At 44.5% G+C, this 15386-nt stretch overlaps 1 protein-coding gene across 4 annotated transcripts in view; it reads right to left on the minus strand.

The window, feature by feature from the left end:
* Positions 1-5027: 5027 nt before the first annotated feature.
* Positions 5028-15386, minus strand: part of CXADR (CXADR Ig-like cell adhesion molecule) — a 252397-nt gene continuing 242038 nt past the window's right edge. For all 4 annotated transcript variants that reach the window (XM_077997939.1, XM_077997938.1, XM_077997936.1 and 1 more), the window contains 3 exons: positions 7956-9471; positions 7655-7793; positions 5028-7572 (listed from right to left, as the gene is read on the minus strand). The gene's annotated coding sequence lies outside the window, so the exon portion shown is untranslated. The remainder of the gene's footprint in view (positions 7573-7654; positions 7794-7955; positions 9472-15386) is intronic.

A 15386-nucleotide genomic window follows, 5' to 3' on the forward strand; every position in this document is an offset into this window, starting at 1 on the left:
TATAACTATTATTTTCCCCTCATTTTTATTTTCCATGATGTCCCACAAATTATGTTCTAATGACCCCATCCTTTTAAAATCTAAGCATCGGAACTGCACAGGTTTTCTATCAGCACAGTGCCTGAGCTGTATGTGGTTTTTGCTATCCCAGGCATTATCACAGCAGAGTACTCAAGTCCAAATAGTGGCTGAGCTGCAGGTGCTACTGTTCTTCCTCTGGGAGTTAAGAACCATGATGAAAGAATTTTTGGGGGATGCCATAACAGATTAAAGGGAGCAACAATTTCCAAACAATGCCAGCCATGAAGCTTGGTCTTCCTGTCAGTCACAATCCATTGATGCATTGGCAGAGTCGGATCTGTTCCTGAGGTCTACCAAACATCCTCCTGGGTAAACAGATCAGAGCTAACTAAACAAAAGTGACTTGGCAACAATCCTGTTAGCACACACACAATTACAATAGACTGCTATACAATCACAACGGCTCTCAAAATCTGGTGGCTGAACCTGCAGCATCAACACCCCCTGGGGATTTGTTAGAAATGTACAGTCTCGGATCTACCAAATCAGATTCTGGGGATGGGGCCTAACAACCTGTGTTTTACCAAGCTACCAAGGCGATTCTGATGTCACTAAGAACCACTGACTTATACATGAAAGAAACAAGAGTTTCCAGCTGCAAAAAATGTAGTATCAATTATGATTAATGTCCTTCACCATTTGACCTACTGAGGAAACACCTATTGATTCATTCAGTCATTTACTTCCATCAAAATTCTTTTTATCCATATATTAAATACATGTAGGAGTGTATGTGTGTGTTTAAGCCTCTTAAGTGAGCCAGGCACTGCAATGGATGGTATGTGTCATAAAAGGGTTTATAATCCAATGCAGGGGAATGAAAGAGTCAAATTTATAAACATGAATAACTGCCTGGAATTCTGGGTGAGAAGTATCAGAAAATATAATATGTGTTTGACCCAGGGAAGAGATTACATAGAATTTGTTGAAGCATAGTTAGGGAGAACTTAAGGAAAGTTTTCTTCTACAACTACTGATTATTCTACAATTCTAGTTATTCTACAACTAGGATTTTGATGAACAGACATGGGGAAGAGAAACGTCCAGGCACAGGAACAGCATGAAGGCATGAGGTGGACAAGAATAGAGTGTGTTTCCAGATAAGCATATAATTCCATTGCCTTGGAGTGTGAATTCTGTGAGAAGGATTAATCTGGGAATAAACCAGAGTAACAGTGTGGGTTTCTGTTACTCCAGCTTCTGGAGTAAGGGCCTTGAGTGTGAGGCAGAATTTGGACTTCCCAGAATGAGAGTGAGAGCTGTGTTCTGAGCCCTGTTTGTTAGGGGTGGGGAGGGGCGGGGGTCTCAGCTTCCTGTTCCATTTTGGCCACATTTTGACTGTGTGATTCCAGGGAAAAGCATCTAAGCAATTTGTGATGCCATTCTGACAAAGGGAAAAATGTATTTGTCTGTTTATTTCACAGGTACAGTGAGAGAGGCAGAAACAAGTTTACAGGCATTTGGAGACAGAGCCACGTTGCTGGCCCATCTTGTGAGACGAGGGGATTCTTCAGGCCCTTGCCAGGTGATGCATAGCATGCTATTTGTAAATCGACTTTTTAATCTTTCACATCAGATGCCTTCTTGAGGACAGGTTTTTGTGGGTTTTTTTGGTGATATATTTTGTTCATTTTTTTTTTTAAGTCAAGAGTAATTTGCAGTTTGCAAAGTTTTCCTGAGCAAGGGTGTGTTTAATCTTCTGCTTTTAGCCACCAGACTTCCAGCTCATCTCTCTCCACCCTCATCTCCTGCACGGTGTTATGGATGGGGTAATAGGCAGCTGCCAGCCTGTCTAAATCCAGGGACAAGAGACATCTATGACAACACGATGGGCCCTGAGGCAAGGGAGGAATATCATTTGGTAACTACCTTTCTAGCTATTTCTGCCTGATTCATTACACTCACTCTTTCGCAAAGAAATATGCACAAACAGATTACAATGAGCAAAACATCCCATTAAAAAATATGTATGTGCTTGGAAAAAAATTGATTTCTTTTGAATGTTAGTTCTTGAGGGCAAAACCATCTATGATGCTGTACAGCACTCAAATGACATAAGTAATTTGATGCTTTGAAGGCCTCATTTAAAAAGCAGTACAAAAATAGCCAGGGGAATGTAAAACAGTGCTACTTCTATGGACAGCAAGTTGGCAATACCCATCAAAACCTAAAATCCAGTAAAATGTGAACCAAAAGTTATAGGGCTTTATCATCTTGGCTCTGTAAAAGGTTAGCCAATAAAGTATTGTTTGTAATAACAATTTTTAAAAATAATTAGAAGCAAACCAGAATGATGTGAATAGGGAACTGGTTAAATAAAGTATAACCATAGAGTACTTGGCGATCAGAGCAAAGAATAAGGAAGCACTTTATCCCCTTCGATATGGAGAAAGCTTCATAATTTACAGTTTGTGACAAATGAAAATGACAGCACAATGTGATCAGTATTTTACAATTAAAAAAATCAGAAAAAAAAGTCTGTAATCTCAGTACTCTGGGAGGCCAAGGTGGGAGGATCACTGGAGTCCAGGACTTGGAAGCTACAGTGAGCTATGACTGCGCCACTGCACCCCAGCCTGGGTGACAGAGGGAGACCCTGTCTCAAAAAGAAGACAAATCAGAAAAAAAGAGTTTATACGTATTTTTATTTTTATTTTATTTTATTTTTGAGGTGGAGTCTTGCTTTGTCTCCCAGGCTGGAGTGCAGTGGCATGATCTCAGCTCACTGCAAGCTCCGCCTCCCGGGTTCCTGCCATTCTCCTGCCTCAGCCTCCCGAGTAGCTGGGACCACAGGTGCCGCCACCATGCCTGGCTAATTTTTTGTGTTTTTAGTAGAGATGGGATTTCACTGTGTTAGCCAGGATGGTCTCAACCTCCTGACCTCGTGATCCACCCACCTCAGCCTCCCAAAGTGCTGGGATTACAGGCGTGAGCCACCACGCCCGGCCTATACGTATTTTTATGTACAAAAATATACACCAAAATATATGGCTACAAAAAAAAGAACATAACCTTGGCAGCTTCCAAGGAAGACAACTAAGGGGCTAGGACGTGAGTTGGGAGAGACTACATTGCATACCTTTTTTATTCTTTTAGATTTAGAGCTGCATAAATGTATGATTAAAAGGTAAGTGTATTAAAATGAGAATTTTAAACATTTTTAAAAATAACTTCGGCAACAGAACAAGACCCCAACTCTAAATAAACTGCCTAAAATATAAACTAGAAATTCTAATTTCTCTTAATCATTCTGAAGGACTTCAGTTTTGAAATTGCTTTTCCTAAAAGCTCAACATAACTTTTACATTTAAAAAAAAAAAAATAGGATGGTCCTGCTAAGAAAAATGGGATGATCCAAGTATCTTTACCTTTATCCCAAAGAGAAAAAGCCATAAGCCAGTTCCTTAGTTCATTCGGGCTGCTACAACAAAATACAATAAACTCTGTGGCTTTTAAACTACAGAAATGTATTTCCCACAGTTCTGGAGGCTGGCTAGTCCAAGAGCAAGATGTTGGCAGATTTTGTGTCAATGGGGGTCTGCTTCCTGGTTCATAAACAGCATCTTTGCACAGCGTCCTCACATGGTGGAAGGGGTCCAGAGTCTCTCTCTGACTCCTTTTATATGAGCATCAATTCCATTTGTGAGGTCTCCACCCCCATGACCTAATCACCTCCCAAAGGTCCCTCTTTCAAATACCATCACCTTGGAGGTTAAGATTGACATAGGAATTTTAGGGAGACACAAACTTTTAGAACACAGCAGTCGAGGAAGAAAATCACTGACAGAGATCATGAAAAAGGAGGACAATATGTAAAAGTGTGAAAGGGAAGGGTACATTAAGCCCAGTTATTTATTTTTGTTTCCCTTGTTTCAGAAAAATAGTCGTTGGACTTAGTAAATTATATGCAACACAAAAATGCAATGTCTATAAAAATAAACCAGATGCTCAATAACAATTATTCACTAAGTGAATACACAATATTTTTTTAATGAAATCAAAGAGAAAGTCTGTACATGTGACCTCTTAAAGAAGACACATGCCCTCTAATGAATAAACAACATCTTCACACTAATGATTATCAGTTCCCAGAGAGGTTACTTAGAATATATTTAAATGTAGGCAGAAGTGATAATAACAGAACATAACTGAGTAAAAGCCATTGTACAAGGGACCAAAACAAAGGAATTCAAATGAGCAGCCCTGTGATGATCTGTTTAAGGATGCATTTCAGATCATCAGAGAACAGACAGGACTACGAACTCTTTTAAACTGTCTTCCATCAATATTACTCTTCTCAGCGGACTTTTGCATGATACCGAGCGGCTGTGAATTAACGTTATACTTCCCGACAAGGGCCTGGAGGTATTATCAGGTGCTGCTGTGGGACTGAATGACGGGTTTTCATCAGCAGCACAGTTAGCACTGAGTGAACGTCCTTTAACAAAAGCTGAAGAGCCTTTCTGTCTGACATGGGAATAGAAGATGTAGCTACTTCTGCATGAAAGTGAGCCGATGAGAGGGCCAGGCTTTCCCTTAAGAACATTTTAGGCTCATTTCAACATATGCATAAATGAGAAATTGGTCAAAATTTGACCAAAGTTGAATATTTTTGCCTGAAATAAATAAAGCCAAACAAGTGTTATCAAAAGTCCACCTTAGTCACCTTTTTAAAGCCAGAACAGCACCCGGTGAACATTTAGATTTGAGCAAATGACTTTATGGTGAAGGACCAGAAATAAACTGGTTAGAAGATGTATGTCTTGATAACTAAATCAGTTGACTTGCAGTACATGGGTGTAAGCAAAAAAACAGTTAAATGTTAGCAGATGCTTAAATAAGAAAGCTGATTTGGCTATATTTTAGCTGAAGTTATTCTTTCTGGCAATATATCAGTTAGAATAAGCTTCACCCTCATTTAACTGAAGAACCAAAATAACAGTGGCTGAAACGAAACAAGAGAATTTTATTTCTCTCTTATATAAAAGAAGTCTAAAGATAGGCAATTCAGGACTGGTGCAATGGCTCCATAATTATCAGGGACCAAGGTTCCTCCTCCCCTTTTTCTGAACGTGCTGGTCGGTTTCCATCTTCGAGGTCATCTACATGGTCCAAGATGGCCAGCCATGGCCTTTGCAAACATGCCTGCTTCACAAGTACAAAGAGGGGAGAAGCAAGGGGGCACGACTCTCAACTGAGTGTTGGGGAACTATAATTTAAAAAACAAATATTCTCTCAATCCAGAAATCCTCTCCACAAAAGTGACAGATGAAGAAAGCCCTTTTATTTTTGAATAAGCGTGAAACCAGAATGTAATGCATATCACAGGCAATCTGATAGATTACACAGAGAGAAATCTCACCCTTCACACACCCAAGCACAACCAACCTGTTGCACAAAGTTCTCAGGAGAAATCATAACTAGTCTTCAAGAGAGAGGTCTGGACAGCACCATTTTATTATACTTGGTTTATCCTAAATCTACCTGGTAATTGTGGTGACCATTTGCGTAAATTAACTGGCTTTATACAAAGGAAAACTAAACTTCTCATATTGTTTAGACAGGAGGTAGTTTTACAACTTGCAGTCAGGCTAAAATTACTCCCCTACTCTCCTACTGCAACTAGGAGATAGGAAGCTATCTTCCTTGAATGTTTACATTCAAAGAAGAAGGTTCCTTCCTGAGTTCTTGAGAAAGGCATTCTAGGGTCAAGTTGACAAACGGCCTATCTACTTTTCAAAACAATTTACATACATTTCTAAGAGAGCAGAAAGCACTTGCAGTTATAAGTTTCCAAAGTAAACACTCTAAGAAAAAGGAGGAGACGGATGTTACCTTCCCTTATTTTTAAGAGGGAGAATCTAAGACTCTTTAGTCTGTATTTGTCTAAGATGAGTCAATTCCCTTTAAGGAACATTTTTAGAAACCTCACACAAAAATTTCCCTTTGGGCTAGGCATGGTGGCTCACACCTGTAATCCCAGCCCTTTGGGGTTATATATTTCAAGACATCATGTCATACATGATAAATACATACAATTTTATCTGCAAATTTTAAAAAATAAATATTTTAATGTTGTGATGGAGAGAATGTTTTCCTAGAAATGAACTTGTTTTAAGCCACTGTGTGGTATCAGCTGACCCAGTAAGAGGCCATTCTTACTGCCGCACTACATAGGAGTTGCTTCTATTGACGTGAGTAACCAGTGATCATCCCATTTACAATAGTGCAGGGGCAGAAAGAGGTGATACAGTTTCTCACCCATCATAAGGGTCACAGCTGACACTCCTCTAACAAAAGGCAGGTTAACAAGAGAAAAGCTTAACAAATGTATTTAACCGAAGTTTGGGGTAACACAGGAACCTTCAGAAATGAAGACCCAGAGACCCAGGGCTCAGGTCCAATGAAGAGTAGACGGCGGTGGAGAAATGTGATTAGACAATGGACACGATCTCATGGTAATAGACTGAGAGAGTGCCTTAATTCATTTGTGTTGCGGTAAAGAAATACCTGAGGCTGGGTAATTTATGAAGAAAACGTGGCACACAGCTCTGCTGGCTGCGCATTCTTAGAAGCATAGCACTAGCATCTGCTCTGGCAAGAGCGCCAGGCTGCTTCCACTCTCGGCAGAAAGCAAAGGGGACCCGAAGTGTGCAGAGGTCATGAAACTAGGCCTCATAAAACTTAGAAACTAGGCCTCATATAGAAAAAAATTAACACCAGGTGGCTCTGGATAGGGTCCCACCCTGCCTCGATAGGGTCCCACCCTAATAGGGTCCCACCCTGCCAATTCCGGGAAACAACCTCATGGGGTCCCACCCTGCCAATTCCGGGGGTCCCACCCTGCCTCGAAGTTCCCGGAATCAGCAACTCCAAGAAAAAAACCTCATAAGGTCCTGCTCTAACCAATTAGAACAAGACACCTTGCTCAGGCCATAGCTAGACCCAATTACCACGCGCCTAAAGCTTTGTTTGAACTTGTGTTTGCCTATATAAACAACCTGTAACAAGCACTTGGGGTCCCAGGGCCAACTTAGAGCTTGGGACCCTAGCGCGCTAGTAATAAATAACTCTCTGCTGTGAATCTCGTGTCGGTGATCCTTCGCGGCGACCCCTGCCCAGGAGGGAATCGACAGTTCGGTTCCAACAGTCACACAGCAGGACAGGAGGCAAGAGGGAGAGAGCAGGCTATCAGGCTCTTTTCCACAACCAGTTCTTTTGGGAACTAAGAGTGAGAACTCACTCACTCCTATGAGAATGGAACCAAGTCATTCACGAGGGATCCACCCTTATGGCCCAAACACCTCTTACCACACTCCACTTTCAACATTGGAATCAAATTTCAACATGAGACTCAGTGGGGCCAAACAAAGCATATCCAGACCTCAGCAGCGGGAAACGAGCAGGCCTCTCTGTTCAGATACTTCTTGATTTCTCTGTGAAGGATGCCTTTTTCTCAGATATAGGGGAGGACCTGCATCTAATAAGGGTCTTAAGGGAGAAGGCAGAGAGTGACATTTATAAGTTTTATGATTTGATTTGGGGTAGAAGGGTTCGAGTTTTTATCACCTACCTTGGGGAAGAGGAATTCTGGTTTTTAAGACTCGGAGACAGAGGAACAGGAGGATGGGAGAAGGTCAGAAAGAGCTTGCTTCTGAGGCATTTCCAGTTTCCTTCAGTCCAAAGTATTCAGCCTGTCAAGGTGCCATACTCTGGGGTATGGTGTTCCAGTCCCCAGCAATAGCAACAAAAATTACAGAATACTTAGAAATTATCTTAATAAGAAATGAACAAGAGCTAAAGGTAGACAATTTTAAAACCCTCTCAAGGACACAAAAGAAGAATCTATCAAAACCAGGCATGGTGGTGCATACCTGTAATCCCAGCTACTCAGGAGGCTGAGGCAGGAGAATCACTTGTACCTGGGAGGCAGAGGCTGCAGCGAGCTGAGATCGAGCCACTGCACTCCAGCCTGGGCAACAGAGCGAGGCTCCATCTCAAGACAAAATAAAGAACAAAAAAAAAGAAAGCCATACTTTTTGTTAGAATGAGAAAAAAATTGACACCATAAAAATTTTAATCATCCACAGTTTTTTATTCTCTTAATACAACTTCAATAAAATAAGATTTTTTAAACCAGACAAGTTAACACTGACATTCATTTGAAAAGATAAATAAGCAAAAACAACCAGGAAAATTATAACAATGAAGAGCAATGCGGGAGGATTGGCCCTTCTAGATATGGACATATAACAACACCTTAACAGTTAAACAGCTGACACATGAATAAACAGACAAGCCAAGTCACAGAACGGGATGTCTACAACAAGACCAAAATTCACAAGCAGGCCAGGCTTGGTGGCTCACATCTATAATCCCAGCACTTTTGGAGCCCAAGGTGGGAAGATTGCTTGAGCCCAGGAGTTTGAGACCAGCCTGGGCAACATGCTGAAACCTTGTCTCTACTAAAAATACAAAAGTTAGCCTGGCGTGGTGATGTGGGCCTGTTGTCCCAGCTACTTGGAAGGCTGAGGTGGGAGAATCACCTGAGCTCAGAAAGTTGAGGGTGCAGTGAGCCAAGATCGTGCCACTGCACACTCTAGGCTGGGTGATAGAGCAAAATCTTGTCTCAAAAAAATAAAAATAAGCAGCCTGGGCACCGTGGGTCATGTCTGTAATCCCAGCACTTTGGGAGGCAGAGGTGGGCGCATTCCTTGAACCCAGGAGTTGGAGACCAGCTGGGGCAACATAGAGAGACAGTCACTACAAAAAATGTAAAAATTAGCCAGTCATGGTGGCACATGCCTGTGGTCCCAGCTACTCAGGAGGCTGAGTGGGGAGGGTCACTTGAGTCCAGAAGGCAGACGCTGCAGTGAGTTGTAATTACGCCTCTGCACTTCGGCCTGGGTGACAAAGTGAGACCCCTTCTCAAAAATCAATCAATCGATAATAAGCAAATTTAGTAAATGTTAAGGATGGCAATTCACATCAACAGGGAAGACAGAATATTTAATATATGCTATTGGGACAACTGGGTAGCCATTTGGAAAAATGGTAAAATAGAAACAAATTTTACAATGTACACCTGGAAAAAATTTTAAGGAATAAAAAACTGGGATTAAAAAAGAAAGCTACCAGGTACAGTGGCTCACACTCATAATCCCAGCACTTTGGGAGCACAAGGTTGGTGGGACATTTGAGCTCAGGAGTTCAAGACCAGCCTGGGCAATAGAGTGAGACCCCATCTCTAGAACAAATTTTAAAAGTTAGCTAGACATGACCACACCTGTAGTCCCAGCTACTTTGGAGGCTGAGGTGGGAGGATTGCTTGAGCCCAGGGAGTCGAGGTTGCAATGAGCCGTGATTGTGCCACTGTGACACAGCAAGATCCTGTATCAAAAAAAAAAAAAATTCAACATACTAAAAAAAAAAAAAAAAATAGGCAGACATTTCCAACTGTGAATCCATTATTGAGAAGCTGTGCAAAATGGATAAACTCAACTCTATAATCAAAACTTTTGTGTAAAAACCAAACCAAAAAATAAAAAATAAACACCTATAAGCAAAAATAAAATTAAATGACAAATTAGAAAGGATATTGCAAGTTTATATTGTAGACAAAGAATATCTCTAAAATATAAAGTACGTTTCAACAATAAGAAAAAAGCTATTTAAAGTAATAAATAAATGATAAAGAATAATTCACAAAAAAGGAAATATAAAAGGATCTTAACTATATGAAAAAGATGTATAATCTCACCCATAAGTGATACAGATTAAAACTACATTGAGTTGCTCATTTTTTCTGTTAAATGGATAAAAACTCAAAAGTTTGATAATACACTGTGTTGATTAAACTATGGAAAAAGTCAACACTCCCACAATGCTAGTGGGGCTGTAACTTGGCATATTTACTAATGGAATGTAATTAGGCATCTACAAGAATAAAAACATTCATAATATACCTTTGGAATTAGCAATTCCAATTTCAAAATTTCATTCTACAGAAGTACTTGGGCATATGTCAAATAATATATGTCACAGTTATTATGTCATATAAAGCATAATTTGTAATTACATAAAATTGGAAACAACTCAAAATTCTATACAGCTATAAAAAGAATACAGAGGCTATTTACAGACTGTTTTATAATTATCTTCCGGATATAGTAATAAATATGAAATAAAACAAGATGTAGAACAATCGGTATAGGATGCTGCCTGCCATTTGCGTAAAAAGGGCAGAAAAGTAACATTAGTATCTGCTTATATATTAACCGAGTTCATGTCTATTTCTCTCCTGTCTCCCTCCCTCACCTCCAACTTCCTCCAGAGACACACACTACATATGTACATACATACATACAAGGCACATGTATATATGTTCGCATATGTGCATGTTGTAGGAGCAGAAAGATATGATACATTTTCTCACCAATGATCAGGCTGACACTTCTACAACAAAAGACAGGTTAACAAAGAAAATGCATAACAAGTTTATTAATCAAAGTTTTATATGACATGAGAGTCTTCAGAAATGAAAACCCAAAGACTCAGAGAAAACTGTTTCTTCTTGTGCTTAGTTTTGACGAAGCATGGACAGCAGTGTGGAAATGTGATTGCACAAAAGGGTAAGATTTAATGGTAGTAGACGGAGGCAGGAAACCCAGCCCAGCCTGTCTGTTCAGATTCTTCTTGACTTCTCCATGTAGCAATCCATCCTCCCAGCTATGGGACAGGACCTCTCTGGAATGAGGGTCTTCAAGAGAGAAGGGATAGAGTGACCTTCCTAGGTTTTATGGCTTGATTTGGAAGAGAGGGGTTCTAGTTTCTATGATCCGCCTTGGGCAAGAGAAATTCTGGTTACTGTAATTCAGTTTGGGGGAGGAAGAGGGGTGGAAGACAGGAGAACAGCGGAGGATCAGAGAGAACTTGGTTCTGAGGCCTTTCCAATGTTCTTCAGTTTAAAGTACTGAGCATGCCAAAGCACCATACTTTGGGGTATTGCGCTTTGAACTCTGACAATCTACATATATACATACATGCATGCATATACACACACATACATTTAAAATCTCTAAGTTAATGGAATAAATGTTACCCTATTGGAAAGATGGTGCCAACTAAGGCAGCGTAAGACCAGGTGGAAAGGAGCCTGCTCACTGTATAGATTTTATAGGTGTTTCTAACCAGGTGGATTCATTAATTTTTTTTTTTTTTTCTGAGGCAGCGTTCCCTCTGTCGCCCAGGCTGGAGTGCGATCTCGGCTCACTGCAAGCTCCACCTCCCGGGTTCACGCCATTCTCCTGCCTCAGCCTCCCAAGTAGCTGCGACTACAGGCGCCCGCCACCACACCCGGCTAATTTTTTTTTTTTTTTTTAGTAGAGACAGGGTTTCACCGTGTTAGCCAGGATGTTCTCGATCTCCTGACCTCATGATCTGCCTACCTTGGCCTCCCAAAATGCTGGGATTACAGGCATGAGCCACCGCGCCTGGCCGGATTCATTAATATTTTTAAAGTAACAATTAAAAATTTTAAAAAACAGGAAGTGTGTCTAGTTGGCACATGCAACTGAGGCCACAATGAAGTTGTTATGAGTTAACATTGAAAAACAGTCCATTAAAATCATAAATGCCTACATTTCTCCTGAAACATCCCTACACCTGATTGTTTAAATAGCCAGTAGGAGAAGCTGTGTGCCTAAAGCCTTTTCATTGAATATTTATCTGGGAAGCTCAGACTTGTAGTGTATCAGGAACGGAACAGGCATATGATTTGGATGCAGCACCATTTAGTTAACATTTTTATAATTTAGTAAAAGGGCTGACCTACTACCAAATGTGCTCAATTACTTTCTCAATTCAATCAGATGGAGTCGCATTGGTGGAACGGATCTTAAAATCTTTTTTTTTTTTTTTTGGATAGGATCTGGCCACTCGTATTTAGAATACTCCCAGGGTACATTCTTTGAGATTTTTAAATTATGTATGAAATAGAAAGGAGCATAAATGGGACCCTGTCGGAAAGCAGCTTAGAATCTAGAAAGTTCTGGCAATGCAATTAATTGTTGTATTTGGTAAAAGCCTTCTGAAAACAGACTTTAGAGACCCTTATAATTTATAATTCAGGTAACCATTTCAAAGAATTCGCCCACACTACTAGATCCTATCATCTTTCTTTGTGAATTATTTATACACGAGTTTCTGTTTTCTAAGTCAACACAAAAATTCCACGTGAAAAATGTGAATGCAGTCGGATGCCTGTGCAGGAGCCAACAGGATGCTTGACGTGGTTTTAAAATAAATTAGGGAAAGTCACCAGGAAGCAGGCAAGTCTTCTCCATTGCAGGAAGGATTTGAGTGATCTTTCTTAATTAGTAAATGTAGAGAGAATAAGCCTGATGGTGTGGGTGCAGGGCTCCGGAGCGTGAAAACCAGTTTTTGTTATTCCAGCAAAGGTCTAGTGATTGAAGGAAACACAAGGTAACCAAAGCTGTCACTTGGGAGGAAATGGATCTATTTACATAAAGAATCTAGAGCCTTCTGGGAAGGAGGATATCAACAGTCCAACTCTTTTCCCAGAACCTTGAAGTTAGGAAAATTCTGTCAGGGTCAACAGTCACCTGGAGGGGAGGTCAGTCTGGCTGGGGACCAGGGTCCAAGAAAGAATTTGGTGCTGCATCCAAATCATATGCCTGTAACCTTCCTGATATACTCCAAGTCTGAGCTTCCCAGATAAAGGTGTAGGAAGTTGTTGTTGGGCGAGGCGGAAACACTGGTTTGTTGAGCACAGTGGGAAATTGATGCACAGGCCAGGCCCAGAATCTGGCCTCAGCAATTGTGTTTGGAAAACAAGCCCTAAGCCCGGGAGGTGCACCAAGAGAATTTTGTGGTACCATCAGTTGAAAGGAGCTGGGCACATTCCTCAGCCCCGGGCTCAAAACTCCCTGAGCCTAGCACAAACACATCCCATCCTCCCATCCCACCACCATATATCTCTCAAACTCCCTGAGCTCAGTACAAACACCACCTGGAAAGTCTCCGATAAGGAGACAGCCGTACAAGGTTACTGAAAGCGCAGGAATTTCTTTGTTCCCCTACAACTTTCGGGCTATAAAAAGCAAACGCTCGCATTGTTCGGGGCCCTCTTGTATACTGTGTAAAGGAGGGACCAAGTTCGAACTTGTAGTAAAGATCCTTGCCGCTTGGCTTTGACTCTGGACTCTGGTGGTCTTCTTTGGGGAACAAACAGTCTGGGCATAACATCTGGGGGCTCGTCCGGGATTCCCCAAGCCCACCAGACCCCTGGTCAACGGATCTGCTAGGATCGATCTACTGATAGGTGAGCTGGCTCGTCTCCGTTTGTCTGTCTGTGTCTGTGTGTCTGTTCTGAATCTGAATCTCTGACTCGCGAGGTCTGAAACTGAGGCTGGCACAGTCCTGGCGGACGCGCTATAGGACAGCCAGTGGAGACCGGTGGGAGACGTCCCCTGGCTCTCTTCTGATTTAAATTGCGATCTGAGTTGCCGGAGCGGGTTCGCGATCCGGGCAACAGTCTGAATTGCCCCGGTCCCCGGGTGCGCGCCTGCCGTCTGAATTGCCCCGGTCCCCGGGTGCGCGCCTGCCGTCTGAATTGCCCCGGTCCCCGGGTGCGCGCCTGCCGTCTGAATTGCCCCGGTCCCCGGGTGCGCGCCTGCCGTCTGAATTGCCCCGGTCCCCGGGTGCGCGCCTGCCGTCTGAATTGCCCCGGTCCCCGGGTGCGCGCCTGCCGTCTGAATTGCCCCGGTCCCCGGGTGCGCGCCTGCTGTCTGAATTGCCCCGGTCCCCGGGCTCCCGGCTTCCGGCGCGCGCTCGCGGCCCCGGTCCCCGGGCTCCCGGCTTCCGGCGCGCGCTCGCGGCCCCGGTCCCCGGGCTCCCGGCTTCCGGCGCGCGCTCGCGGCCCCGGTCCCCGGGCTCCCGGCTTCCGGCGCGCGCTCGCGGCCCCGGTCCCCGGGCTCCCGGCTTCCGGCGCGCGCTCGCGGCCCCGGTCCCCGGGCTCCCGGCTTCCGGCGCGCGCTCGCGGCCCCGGTCCCCGGGCTCCCGGCTTCCGGCGCGCGCTCCCGGCCCCGGTCCCCGGGCTCCCGGCTTCCGGCGCGCGCTCGCGGCCCCGGTCCCCGGGCTCCCGGCTTCCGGCGCGCGCTCGCGGCCCCGGTCCCCGGGCTCCCGGCTTCCGGCGCGCGCTCCCGGCCCCGGTCCCCGGGCTCCCGGCTTCCGGCGCGCGCTCGCGGCCCCGGTCCCCGGGCTCCCGGCTTCCGGCGCGCGCTCGCGGCCCCGGTCCCCGGGCTCCCGGCTTCCGGTGCCACACTTCCGGCCCCGGTCCCGGGGCTCCCCAGCTTCCGGTGCCACACTTCCGGCCCCGGTCCCCGGGCTCCCCAGCTTCCGGTGCCACACTTCCGGCCCCGGTCCCCGGGCTCCCGGCTTCCGGTGCCACACTTCCGGCCCCGGTCCCCCGGCTCCCGGCTTCCGGCGCCGCACTCCCGGCTAGCTATCAGTAATAAGTCAGATCAGATTTCCTCTATTGGGATTCTAACCCACATTCCTTTACAGGAAAGTACTACAAATCATTACAGGATGGGCAATACCCAGAGTACTCCTCTATCTCTCCTTACAAATAATTTCAAAGAAGTTAGAGCAAGGGGCCATGATCTTGGTATGGAAATCAGGAAAGGAAAGCTAATTACTCTGTGTCGCTCCGAGTGGCCTGCCTTTGATGTGGGGTGGCCACCCGAAGGGACCTTCCGACTTGCTGTCATCACTAGGGTAAAATCCAAGATTTTCCTACCTGGACATGCGGGCCACTTAGACCAAATCCCATACATCCTCATATGGCAGGACCTTGTTGAAAACCCGCCTCCTTGGCTGTCCCCTTTCCAATTAGCCTCTGAACCCTCTAAGGCACTGGTTGCTCGACCACTAAAAACCAAGCAACCAACTGCCCCCTCCCATCCTGTTCTACCTGATAGCGGGGACCCACTGTTCACAGAACCCCCTCCGTACCCCTCCGGGCCCCAGGTTCCGGCCCCTCGGGCTGAGTCGCGGGAGAGAGCAGGCGGAGAGGAGGCGGCCGCCACTCACGGGCCTGCTGAAAGAGAAAGTAACTTTGAGGGGCCGGCGGGGCGGACGCGAGGGCGCACTTTGCGGACTAGCCCCCCCCAGCCGCCTGACTCCACGGTGGCTTTACCCCTCCGGGAAATAGGACCCCCAGATGACACAGGAATCCCCAGGCTCCAGTACTGGCCATTCTCCACCAGTGATCTGTATAACTG

Source organism: Macaca mulatta, chromosome 3, assembly GCF_049350105.2.
Source record: "Macaca mulatta isolate MMU2019108-1 chromosome 3, T2T-MMU8v2.0, whole genome shotgun sequence".
Taxonomy (NCBI): domain Eukaryota; kingdom Metazoa; phylum Chordata; class Mammalia; order Primates; family Cercopithecidae; genus Macaca; species Macaca mulatta.